This window comes from Idiotropiscis lumnitzeri, chromosome 13 (assembly GCF_059441095.1).
Source record: "Idiotropiscis lumnitzeri isolate Australia: NSW breed Sydney's pygmy pipehorse chromosome 13, RoL_Ilum_1.0, whole genome shotgun sequence".
In the NCBI taxonomy this organism is placed as follows: domain Eukaryota; kingdom Metazoa; phylum Chordata; class Actinopteri; order Syngnathiformes; family Syngnathidae; genus Idiotropiscis; species Idiotropiscis lumnitzeri.
In genome coordinates, this window is record NC_142403.1 from 2883110 (window position 1) to 2896753 (window position 13644).

Below are 13644 nucleotides of genomic sequence, written 5' to 3' on the forward strand. Positions count from 1 at the left end.
ATGCGAGAAAAGTCATGTAACTTGCACGCACATAAAGCCTGGGGAAGGGGAACAATCCATGTTAGATGTTTATAGTGCCATTATAAAAGAAAAATTGAATGTATTTCCAATGTGTTAGTATTCCAACGTGCCAGTACTGCAAAGTGGCTCGGGCTCTGAGGGCCCTTCATAGCTGCATGCAGCTCGAGTTAAAATGATTAATTTCATACTCATACTCCATCAGGTTTGGCAACAGGAATACACCATCCCATTGAAACCAAATTTAATTCCATTCTGATTTGTCCTGTGATGAGTGATAGGAAGTATTTTCACTCCGTTTTGTAATTTGGTTTCATTTTAAACGTAATACAAGGCTCCCCGGAAAAGTGTCCTGTGATTATCTTCTATTAACTATCTAACTGTCCAAAGTCATGTCATGATGTTACGTGGTTGTGTGTGCATTAAAGGCTTTGCACACTTACACTTACATGTTATGGTCAGAGAGTGAGTAGCTAATACAGAACTTGCACTAATGTTCGTAATGACGAAGGACAGGAGAAATAATTGATCCCCCTCTACTCTAGCACTTGAAATCTTTTGGCGGAGACACCATTCAATATTAATCCAGAGAATCTTCTATGTTTAATGTATGCTGAATATCACATCAGTACTCTGGGAAGAGAGAAGGATACAATTATGCCTTTCGCCACTTGCACTCGAACTTACACATTCTGCCTCTCGCTTCCATGTCTCCTCTCCCTCTCACTTGCGTCAGCAACTTCTGTCTGCTGATGAGTTTACAACAGAGACGCACACACGCGCGCAGACCTTTTTTTCACCCACACATGTTTATACATAACCGCATGACCAAACATTGCTTCACTTACATACTATGAGTCTTACTGTAATGTTAAAGAGGGACATTCATGTGTGCATGCATTTTGAAATTATTATTTCAGGACAGACTACAACCTGTAGGGTAGCAAGTAGATCGGTAGCAGCAAATAATTTTTTACAAACTACACTTCCACAATAAGAACCAACACTAGATATTAACGCACTGTATTCGCTACAGTTGCAACAATCGTCTGTTTTGATTTGCTTATAATCATGACCTTCATTGGCCTTCCAATCGAGGTCAGACACCGGGAAGCAATGAGAAAAATGAGATGACGTAAGAGACCAGATGACTTCCCCAGGAGAAGCTTTCGGAGATCAATCCATTGGATAAAAAGAAATAGTGCAGCATGTGTAAGTTTTACTTCCTTTCTGCTCTTTATTCATTTTCTCATCTTTTCTTTCACTCACTTCATTCCAAGCCCTCTGTTGCTATGGTGACTGTTACTGGTGTAACCAAGGAAGAAAAGATACCTGAGGAGAGGAAGAGAAGACGGCAGTACGAGCAAATTCATGTGCACATGCGCAGAGAAAAGGGGATGGATGATCGACTCACATATCTTGTCGTTCACATTTTGGATTGGCATAAAATTAGACACATAAAATAATAATTTCCAGAGATAGGCATTCCATCCCAGGGATGGAACAGTCTGTCGATCCGTCCATCCTAGACCGATGCCCATTTTGGGGACAAAGAACGATTATTTTAAAAGAACGGCACAGCTATATTGCCCTGTTTTTTTTTTTAAATAAGGAATGGAGATTTGATGCTCGTAAAAAATTTTTTTTATCCAATTCTCAAGTAATCAACAAATTAAATGATAGATTAATAATTTCTGAAATTAATCGTTAGTTGCAACACAAGTATGAAAAAAATAAAGCCAACTGACTGATCAACATTAAGCAGGACATTTATGTTTTTTTTTTTCTCCAAATTACATCCGTTGAAATTCTTCGATGCTGTGAGGTCAATTTGAATTTGATTAATTGTTCAGTTCTACTCGGAATTTACTTGATAGATCACATGCACAGTTTTATATTCCAAAAATCAACCAGCAATGTCAAATGCTTTTAATGTTGAACAATTTGGATTTGCAAAAACATTTTCTACAAAAGCCTTAAAAGTCTCATGAAATACGGAATATACACGGAACATAGGTCAGCTTTAAGGGGACCAACAGGTTAATAAGAAGAGACTCGCCTTCTGTGCACGTGCTCATGTTTGTACAACAAACGTTTTAAATCAATTCACCAGTTAACTTATTCTTACAACAAAGTTAAAAAGCGAAATGCGTCAAGTTGGCTCATCTTCCGCAGTTGCCTTTCTACCTCATTCTTGTTTTCTCTCCATCAAGATTGCATTAAAGAGTCAGTCTATTTCATTTGAACATTTTTAGTTACCACTGTTCATCTGCATTTTCAAGCTGAAAACAATGGCACAGTTACTTACTGGGTTGATTAACAGAGGTAACACACAATTCATTCATGTGTCCTTTCACCCAGCCGAGTTGGCAATACAGTTTTGTAATCTGGTGGTATCCCCAAAACATATGGTCGAAAACCCAGGCAGAACCAATCAAGAACCACATTATCACATTCAACCATTTCAGATGCATTGGCAGCGGACCGAGGATAGTTTGCAGATAGTTATTTTCCTGCACAATTGACAACATTGATTGTATTCACCAACAGCACTCAAGTCTGCTACAATTCTAAATTGCTTGCTTAAAGTGGGATTAAGGCAGGATTTTCTCATTTGGATGTTCTTGTAATGTGGTCCCAGGAGTGACTCACTCATGTTTTTTTTTTTTTTCCTTTCTCTCGTACATAAGCCATTAACCAGCAAGGACTGAGAATGCCGTCACAAAGAATCATTTGCGAGTGCTTCATCTACCATGAACTATTCTCTGCACCTTCGGTCTTCTCGTGAGTGAAAAAAAAAAAGTCATTACAGCAAACTCCACTCACAAAAGGAGTTATTTTTAAAGAAGCAGCCCACAGCATAAGCGGAAAATGTTGGAAATAAAAAAGATACCCGTAGAAACTTGAACAATGAGGCCAGCAGAAACACTCAGCTCTCTGCTCGTTGGTAAATGGCTCTGAGATGCCACCTAGTGATACTGAATCGTTTCACTTGAAAAGGGTCTTCCTTTTCCTGACTCAGCGAACATGCATGATTAGGGACAGTTACCATAGCAACAGCAGATCATGAAAGTGAGAGAGAAGGAGAGAGGAAGGACATGGGGAGAATAAACCTACACAATGAGATTGTTACACTCAACCTGCTGCATGGGGGCCAAACACACACTCATACACTAAGATCACATGTCCAAAGCATACCTTGCTCATGCCAGAAAATTATCAGAAATGGGGAAACCAGTTCTTCATCAAACAAAAAAAGGGGGGATTGATGCTGAAAATCAATGTTGAATAATTTGGTAATTTTGTTGTGCAAAATTTCCCAAATAAAAAGATAATGGAAATAAAAACAAAAGCAAATGGGAAATCTGTCACAGTATTATCATCGACATTAGTTTTTGTTGAGCAGTGTTTTTTAGTTGGTATCCGGGGAAGTGATGGCGAGCCTTTTTTGTGTGTGTGAAAGTTCTTTCATATTTAATGTTCTGTGTGAGCCGCAATGCTGATTGAACTGTGAACTCATCCAACATCGCACAACACAGATCTCAAAGTCGCAGCCAGGGGACTTCGACCATGTCAATGACAGTGGGAGTGTCTGCTGTGAGGGACTTGGAATGAGTGGAGCCGCTTCCACTGGTCCCTGGAGCCAGTTCACTCTGTGTTCACTCCCACAATGGCGGAAACACCCCGTTTTAATTGAGTACAGGTACAAAAATACAAAAACAAAGAAACTCCACCCGTGTTTGCACGAGACTTCAAATGGACATGAAAAAAGTTCTCTCTATCTTCCGTGGTCGCCACATATATTGAGTTTGAGATCCCTGTCTCACGAAAAACAAACTGTCCAAAGCTATCAATCAGGGAAGTCCTATGTTTTTAGGACATGATGTCTCCCTAAAACAAAAATCCTAAATAATTAATCAGATGAACTGCAACTACTGTGGATGAATTACCATGAAAAACTGTACCAAAATTTGCCGGTCTTTGGACTTTGGGGACATTTGAGTCAATATGCCACTGTTGTCTCTGTTCCACCAGAAAATCGACATACTATAAATCAGCAAAATTAGCACTACAATTTATCATTTTTTAATTCAACACCAATAATTGTTATCCAATCTTCATGTACCGTGTACAAAAGCATAAAATCAAGCAGAGCTCTGTCTTCCGTCAACTTGTCCTATCCTCTTGCCTTTAATTTCTACAACCACTCCACCCTTGTAACATATTTTGTCTCAAGTCAGCGCATGAACCAAAAAAGGTGCTGTTTCAAAAAACAAGTGAGAATAAAAGCTCCTGTCGTTATCACTAACCTGTACTGTCGGCCAATAAGGTTGTGGTTTTAGTAGCTGTCACCCTGGAGATCAGTGATGATTGGAGCTGATATCTCCGGGTGACGGCCTGTGGTTGGTAAGGTTCATCCCTACCTCTTGATGACTGCACCCACTGGACCCTAGTGAGGCCTTATGGGTACCAAACTCTTGTGAACATGTCGAATACAACTTGGGCTCCCAGTGACTTTTCTGTTAGCAACAGTCCTTCGTGCCGATTCCTCCTGCAGAAGTCTTATAGCTGTCCTGTGGAAAAAGAAGAACACACATTTTGAGGCCATTTTCTTTATGAGTGAAGTTCAGGAAACAAATGAGGGGCTCGGATAAATGCTGGAGGGGGCACAATTTTTCATCTTTCATATTTCAGCGTCTCTTTGGGTCCCCATGTTGGTTTTTGAATTACTTTTCAAAGGGAAAGCGAAGAAAAACCTCGATATAATTCTTTTGATTGGAAGGATGATATATTAGGAGAGTTTTGACTTTGTCTGTGTTTTATTAATTTATTTGATTCACACAGTACACAATGAAGTTCTTATAATGTACACGTTTATTTTCTATTCTACACAGTAATTTAAAAAGTTACGACACACGGAAAAACAACTACAGGGACAGGAGTAGCAAGGAATGAGACTTTAATCGGGTAAAATAAAACAAAACAATAAAGTAAGCTAAAAATGAATGATCTTCGCACAAAGTGCTGGACATTTCCTAGCCAAACAAATGTGGGACTGGTAAAGTTACTTAACCACTTCAACCTAAATTGAAGCACCAACTACTACACGATCTAGCAAATTCTGCTCTTTCCTTAAATGAGATGAGATTTAAGAAGTTCTCCCTGATTTTAGTCTTGCAATCAGCGTCCACGTCGGTTGAAGAAAAAGAGATGTCAGGAACAACGTGAACAGTCAAAAGGGAAAACTAAAAGAGATCTTGTGGTCACACTTGGAGTTGCGGCAACATTCGGAGTTGCACTGGTGAGCAGTTCTTGACGTGCGCAATCCACAAGTTTTGTCAGGCTTGGCAAATAGTAGCAATGTGTAATTCACACACGTTAGCTTGTTGTGTTTGCGATGGACAGCCATGAAACAAGAGTCAAGTTTGTCGTGTAGCAAAAAAAAAAAAAAAAGTCCTTGAAAAAGAGAAGACGAAGTGGATGTTCATCATGGTCCAGCAACAGAAGAGCAAGCCAGCAGGGAATGGAAAGAAAAGAGAGAATGGACGCTAGAGGAAGTCCGCCGTCCATCTGGAACGTGGAGGCAAGACAGTGGAAAAAGAGAGGCAACAAAGGAGAGGAGAGGGCTCTTATCTTTTGCAAAATTCAAAATCATAGGACAATCCGAAAGTCTGTCCACTCTTGAAACAGATAAATTCTAATGAAAAAAGGATGAAGCTTTGATAATATATCTTCAGATTAAACTTTGTGTACAAATCCTTGAAATCAAAATTCAATCAGTCAAACCACAACTGATTCAGAAAGAATATAACATGTAAATCAAAGTTGTGACCGATTATAGGGGTCGATATTTGGCGTTTTTGCCAATTATTGGCGTCAGACTTTTTTTTAAATTTGAAGGCTGATAAATTAAAAGCTGGTTTATTTTGGCTTGCTGTAACACATGAGGGATTTGTTACAGCACCAGCTGTTGGGAAATGCGCTATATGAATGAAGTTGTATTGTATTGGATTGGAAACTCTCTCTCTATCTCTCTCTCTCGTTCTGCTGTGCTGGTGGCCCTGCATGCAGAAGCAGAATGGACCGCCCACAGCACCATTGGCCTGTTTGCTTTTTCACACACGAGTCACACACACTACGGGAGGCAACAGGCAACAGACTTGGCGAACATTTTAATAATGACAGTCTGCTAGAACTCACAATAAAACGAAAACTATTAGCCGTAGTAAACTTTTAAGAGATTTTGTTTTCATTGAACGAGCTCCTTGCACTTTTTGTTACTTTTAAAATTAAGTTGTCTATTTTCTAAGATCTAAAAAAGCTATAACTTGTTGTAAATCACTAAAGTTGATTAATAAACGTGTTGCTTAAAGGCAATTAAACTATATCAAGTTTTGGAGTTGCTGTTTTTCACAATTTTGACATTTTACCCCTTTTTTGACAAATACATTCTTCAAATATCGGTTATCGGCCTTCATAACTACTAATAATTGGTATTAGACCTGAAAAAAGCATATCGGTCTATCGCTAGTTATAAGCAATGAGAGTACAATGATTTCCAATGGAAAGTTTGTAATCAGTCCCTTCAAAGACTCTTGCAGTAACATGGGGAGAGCGCAGGGTGGTGTGGCCATATTCCTCGTTAAAAGTAGGCGTTTTTTAAGTTGTCATTTACTTCATAATTTCTGTGAAATAAATGGTTAAAAAAACAAAACAATATCTAATTTCAGTTTCCTGATGAAAATAATATATATAAACTGAGCTTGTTAGTGAAAAATAGGCCATCTTGGCTGGCCAGTTCCTTTAATAAGAATTTAAATTTGAATAAAGTGACCGTCTAAAGTTACTCCTCAGCATATGATGTATTCTATATCCCGTATTCGGTTCATTCTTGTCCAAATCCCGAATTTAAAAAAAAAAAAATCAAAAACATTTTTTCACAAATCACCCCATACTAATACATGATTGTAATACAAAAATGCCTCTGTAGTCTAGTTTCAAAACCGGTCCACCTTGGACTCTTGTATGGTCATCTGTCTCACTCTTGCTCCCTTCATCCAATCCATCATAGCATTGTGACAGTGATGGGTGAATTAATAAAGGAATTAAAATGGAATGGAAGTCCCTGAGGTCTGCCTTTCTGGGACAGTCAGACAGAGAAAAGACCCAGCGAGCACACACACGTGCACACAGAATACACGTTTAAACACAAATGAATGGCCTACATGCCCTTTTCTTCACATGCATTACTGGGGTGGTGAGAGGTAGAGCGAGAGAAAACAGTGTTTACAGCCCATCATCAGCATGCCCCTATAGCTGGAGAGTAGAAGAAACAGGAGGAGAGGAGCGGGGCAAAGAGACGAGGACACTGTGAGCAAGGAGGGAGGGAGAAAGGGAGCAGGAGGAAGCCACGTGAGGAGTTCTCGCCTGAGGTAGTGAAATTCTCAATGATGGTCCTTTCTAGTTCGGAGGTTCTGATAAAACCAAAAGAGAAAGTGTTATGTAAACAAATACCTAAATGGTGACATTTAATGTATTTTAATACACACAAATCGAATAGTTTTAGCAGAAAAGGAGGTTTTGATGTCGTGTTAAAACTAAAAGTTAATCAGGAGCAATAATAATTAGAACCAGGGCATGGACAGCATGATACAATGTGAGAATGCTGTGACTCTGTGTTGCAATAGACAGCGAATAATAATTAGTATCAAAACAATATTTGAACGCACATTTGGTGATGGATCAAATCCATCAGTTTTTTAAATTCTGTACATAACGTCTTTTTTAGGGGCGTCTTGAGCTTTCTCCAGGATATCTTTCAATTTCATATTAAAGTTAATTCAATAGTATTGTCTTACTATTATATTTCCAATAGCGATTTGATGTAACTTTAAGTGGATCCCATTCAATAGTGGGTGAAGGTGAATCTTAGGTCGCGGCCTATTAAGAAGGCGCTGACGCCACATGGTGGCAAAAAGTGGAAGCACATGAGCATGCAGTCGTGAGGACATCTCTGTGGCAGGAGATAGAAGAAAGGAAAGGACCAAATATTGACTGAGGACATATGCAGAATCTGTAAGAGAAATTACTTGATTTTCTTCCACAGCATGCTTGCGTTACATCACACAAGATCGTGACAAAGTCTGACAATTGTACAATGTAGGGGAAACGTAGGAAAGGATGGTGAAGAGTGAAATCTTGAAGCAATGTAAAGAAGAAAGAAGAGTGTGTCTTGCAGAGGCCCAGGGGGTATCCTGTGTTCCCAGAATGCTTTGCTCTAACCTACTTTGGTATTTCTGTTTCTGTCTTTGTCTCTGCACTGCCCTGAGTGGGCTGGTGAGTGAGTTTTCGCGTAGTGTGTGCATTTCTGGAGTTTCGCTGTCGTATAACCACTTCAAAGCATATACAAAAATCAGAGAATGTATCGACATTTATATAAACAACTAACATGCATGCGGAGAAGTCCAACAACACAATTAAGTGAAGTTAACTGCTGAAAGCACTGTGGTGCTATGTATCAGTACAATGGTAATATGTGTGTGTGTGTGTGTGCGTGCGTGTGTGTGTGTGCGTGTGTGTGCGTGTGCGTGTAGGTGCATCTTTTTGTGTAGGAATATGCTCGGGTTACATAGCGGTGCAGGCTGGTGGGCAGCCTTCACAATCAGCTCAGCAACATTGCGTTACCATGGAAACAAATTAGCACAGAGAGGAGTGAGAAGGAGAGGTGCAGTAACAAGTCTTGAATTATCATGACCAAAGTGAATTGGTAATGTGTTGATTCATGAACAGCATGTGTTGGAGCTGTGGCCATCGCACAGTTCTTTTGCAGCTGTTTTTCTGAAAAACATTTTGTCCAGCAAATAGCGTTCATTAAAATTGTTTGCTCATTGCGTATTTGGTGTAAATGGTTTACTGTCAAGGAATAATCACTCTTACTATTATACTGTATACTGCGTGAATCCAGAGCAAGCTCTTAATTTAAACAAGACTTTCGTCTCATGTCTGCTTCTGGGTCCAAATCCTGCACCTTGCGTCGCAATCCATCTAAAATAAGATTTTTAGCCTATCCATATTGAAACTGGATGGCGCCTTATTCCAGTGGTGCGCCGTGCATTTAACACTTTGCCTCTCAGTGTAGTCCGACTCAGTCCAACAAGAACAAAGAACTCTCATAATACCATCATTTATGACACCATGGCTGGGGAAATGACGAACAGAAAGACACTTATGCACTACTGAGTGAGTGTTGGACGACCTAGCTTCTCTTGAAAGGTCTGTCTTGAAAATGGCCTTGCAAGTGTATCTGCAATTAAATCCACACTTTTCCCTCCTTCGGCCATTGTGGTTTAAAAAAGCAATTATATATTTTAGATTTTTGAACGGTTGCCAGTTCCAACTTTCTGGTGTGTTCATTCAGCGTAGCGCTGCCCCCTCACGAGTGAGTATCCAATCACAAAACGCGTTCATCACCTTCAACGTAAGGCCAGCAGAAGGCTCACTGTAACCAATTTGTGATCTCATTGGCTATCGCAACAGTCTATCAACTATAAAACCCTCTCAATTTCACAGATCTGACGCCCACACGATTGTATCTGAAGGCCTCGGACAAATAGTGCGTGCTTCTGGTATTATGAAATCTGCCTGGCAACACGAGCTGACTGAATTCAGACTGGATGAAAAAGCTCAGCTAAAAATAAAACACTAGGCTATAATATGACATCAAAGTGAAGAATATGATCATGATTTCTTCATTATGTTAGGCCAGCAGAGAAGGCCTTGAAGGCCTTGACCGTCCACCACTACTTTTTAAGTCAGAACAGTCACAAAGCTCATGAAATAATGTTTTTGCGAGTCGGATTGAAACCACAGTCATGAGGTAGTTTTATATTGCATTTGTACAGGATGCATCTCAAACAGAAAATCTTCAAAAACACCGATCGGATTTGACTGTCACTATGCGACCCAAGAACCAGTCCAGAAAACACTAATCATGGATGCACTGGGACCTGGGGTTATTTCAGGAAAAAATTCGTAGACAAAAATATTTTCACACCAACATATTATCATCTCGATATTCCTTCACATGAAGACGTGAAAATAAGGGATGACAAGTGTTTTCTGATTTGACTTTGAATGCTTTCCCTATTTGTGGTCATTCTTTAGATGACCAAAATAATAGATAACAGATAATTAAAGCTCTGTTCTACTGATGCGGAAGTTGCTGCTCAGTCAGTAATCATCGCCAGCGTGGCGGTGAATAAGGTATATTTCTGACAACTGTCATACTCACGAAGGGAGGACAAAAAAAGACGGAGAGGCCATGCTAAATGCTAAGCTAACCTAAGACTGACTCAGCTAGCGCATTTAAGACTGCAATTAATTGCTTGGGTGATTACATTTTTCACAAATGTCTGTCTGGAACCATGTTAAACATTCAACATCAAAATAGCATTCCGTCATCATTACGGGGTAGTTGACGTGGACCCACTCCATCCGTCATCAGTGACCGTCAATCAGCGTCAACAATGTACTACATCTCATGCATGCGTTTTTTGTTTTTTTTTAAACTTTGTTTGGCTGTGTGCCCTGCTTGTTGCGCTTGAATGTCACATAGTTCTGGTATGTGCCTTCTCAACGCCGATTTGGTGTCATTGATGACTGAGCCAAGCCTGAAATAATGGCAGAATTATGTCTGACGGACTGACGTGCTCAGCACTGCAAAACAGCCGAACAAGAAGTGTGTGGACTCTGGAGAGAAAGTCAAACTGGCGAAACTGAACTAGAAGTGGAAATGAATTAATGTGGAATTAATTAATTAATTAAGGTGTATTTATAGTGTACGTCAGCAGGTGGAAAGTACCAAAAAGTATATTAATATAGTTGGTAATATTTATAATTTATCCGTAATGTTATTTGTTTGTTTTGGCAATATATTATTTTATTGTTGATTCTATGAAAAATGGTGTTTATCAACTGTTTATTCATTTTATTGTCATAATTGTATTGTTTAACGTAACCCTTGCTTCAGGTCCCCGGGATTAACTTGCAGGGAAAATCAATCCTCTAGTTAGAACATTGCTCCTCAAATTAAGTTATTGATTTGCAAAATTGCTCTGCAAAGCAAACAAATATGTTTTTAGTCTAAATTCCTGTGTTTATACAAATTAATTTTTGACTTTATCAGAGAGTTATTAACTCTTATAGCTGAATATCGTAAGCAAAATGTTAAACTATCCGTCAGCATGTAAGCTAATGGTTGGCTTTATTTAGTCAAATGAAAGTGCAAATTTGCATCAACTCCGCCGCCCTGTCAGAAAGAATCCCGTGGGCATTATCAACACTTCATAGAATCAAAGAGGACATCACACACTGTGTGAAAATCATCAACAACTTTAAAAGGTCTGAAGAGCCAGTCAGAGGGTGCGCGCTCCTGTGGATCTCTGTTTGTGTGCGTGTGTGTGCGCGTGTGAGTGTTTGTGCGCATGTGTGCATGTCCACAGGCATCCTGTGTGTGGGTGGACAGTGTGTGATCAGAGTTGTCCTGTAGAATGGAACATATCTGCATATTCACAATCATGTATAAACTAATGCAAGAATCCTGCAATTGAACATTTACCATGACCATGAGCTAAAAACTGGGACCCAACTGATATGAATTTCTTTAGGCCGATTTTTGGCAGGAAAAAAATTACTTTTACCGATTAAGTAACTCATTTACAATGCATGAAACAACACTCCCCTGCCCAACTTATGTCAATGATACGCGGATTTTGAAGGCCAACCTGGTCTCTATACCGTGAATAGCAGGGGTGTACTGTAATTGCAGTATTTGCTTTAAAAAAACGCTTCCAGATAACATTGCGTGGCAAAATGCATTTAATTAATGAAGTTACGCGGATATTAGTCCTTATACATTTAGAATTTCTTTTTTTTTCATTTAAGCAAACTATGACTTTATGTTGTGAATAAATTAATGACATGCATTTCCATCCCTTGCACCACTTGCCTTACTCACCTCATCATAGTTCGTAAAAATTGATCAGCGGACACCAGTAATGGACACCCGAATGGGCATAAATGAAAACACAGGGAAGAGGAAAGTCATGGCTGTCCGCCGATAAAGAGACTCAAAATAATCGGTAACATGGAAGAGACAGTGTGAGATGAATTTCTCCATGTGGTGCTATGGCTACATACAAGCTGCATAGGCAAATTTGAGAAATACAAGAAAAAATATTCACCAAGACAACTTACCATAAAAAAATAAGAGAAGGGTTTTTTTTAAACGATATCCTGAGTTATTTCCTGAAAAAACTCACAGAGTTACTGTTTTAGTGCTCAGGACAAAGCAATAAAAAAAAGAATTATCACGTTAGCACCATCTTGTGGCATACTAGGGACAAGCAACTATGTTTAATATAGTTGAGGAGTTTAAGTAAGAAAAAAAGTAGTGCTTTGCCCTATTTTTGTGGCATCAATAAGCCTTAAGAAACCTTTGGGGTTTCTCAAAGACTTTGGGAACCCTGCAGTCAGATGTCGAATTCAATGCTTCAAACCTTAAGTGAGTACAGTGGAACCTCTAAGTTCAAATCCAACCGTCTTAGCTATGTCGCAGCCGAATGGGGTGTTTTAAGAAGTATAAAAATGTTGATGATAGTATTAAAGAAATTCAATTAATTGATTTCGACAATTTCGAGCTGGTCTAATTTCTAGTCTAGTTTCTGTCACCAAATGGTCACGTGTGCTGAGGACATGTGAAAGAAAATGAACCACTGTCTGCTGGACCGCCGTGCATGGCAAAGCGTGGTCTGCCAAATTCCCAAACACGGTAAACTAGACTTGCCCCGACATGAAAATAAAAAACTTTATTTACTTATTTTAACTTATCGGCACAGTGGACGACTGGTTTACGCGTCCGCCACACAGTACAGATGGACAGGGTTTGATTGCATGTACTTCCCGTGCCTTTGTGGGTTTTCTCCGGGTACTCCAGTTTCCACCCACATTCCAAAGACATGCATGGTAGGTTAATGGAACACTCTGAATTGTCTCTAGGTGTGGTTGTGAGTGTGAATGGTTGTTTGTCTTTGTGTGCCCTGCAATTGGCTGGCAACTAGTTCAGGGTGTACCCAGCCGACTGCACAAAATCATTTGGAATAAGCTTCAGCACCCACGCGCCCCTTGTGAGGAGAAGCAGCTCAGATAATACACTTAACACGGGACATGTTTCTTTATGCACCAAATATTCCATGTTTTTTGTAAAAACTGACATATTTCCCCAAAAACATATTTTTCGAGTTTTTAATGTTTTAATTACAACTTTTTCATTTAAATTTTGCTCATCATTATCTAGTTATCTAGTTCACTGTCATGGGGAGCTGGAGACTGCAGCGCCTCATTGTCAGACATGAGTGCATGCACATCAAGCAGCTCAAGTTGGAAGCACGAGGAAGGAGGACTTTTTTTGTTGTTTGTTTTTAAGTCCGGCTTGACAGTCAGCATGTGGACCGAGCCTTATGGCTGCTGTGCTCACTTTTGAGCGCCTCGTATATATATATTCCAGCCACCAGAACGGTTTAAGCGGAGATATTGTATTTTCGGAGCTCAAACATGTAGGCATAAGAA

General features: G+C 39.5%; 1 protein-coding gene across 1 annotated transcript in view; it reads right to left on the reverse strand.

The window, feature by feature from the left end:
• Window positions 1-13644, reverse strand: part of lrrc7 (leucine rich repeat containing 7) — a 106484-nt gene that overhangs the window by 87402 nt on the left and 5438 nt on the right. The window contains exon 2 of the mRNA XM_088312702.1: window positions 4329-4592. The gene's annotated coding sequence lies outside the window, so the exon portion shown is untranslated. The remainder of the gene's footprint in view (window positions 1-4328; window positions 4593-13644) is intronic.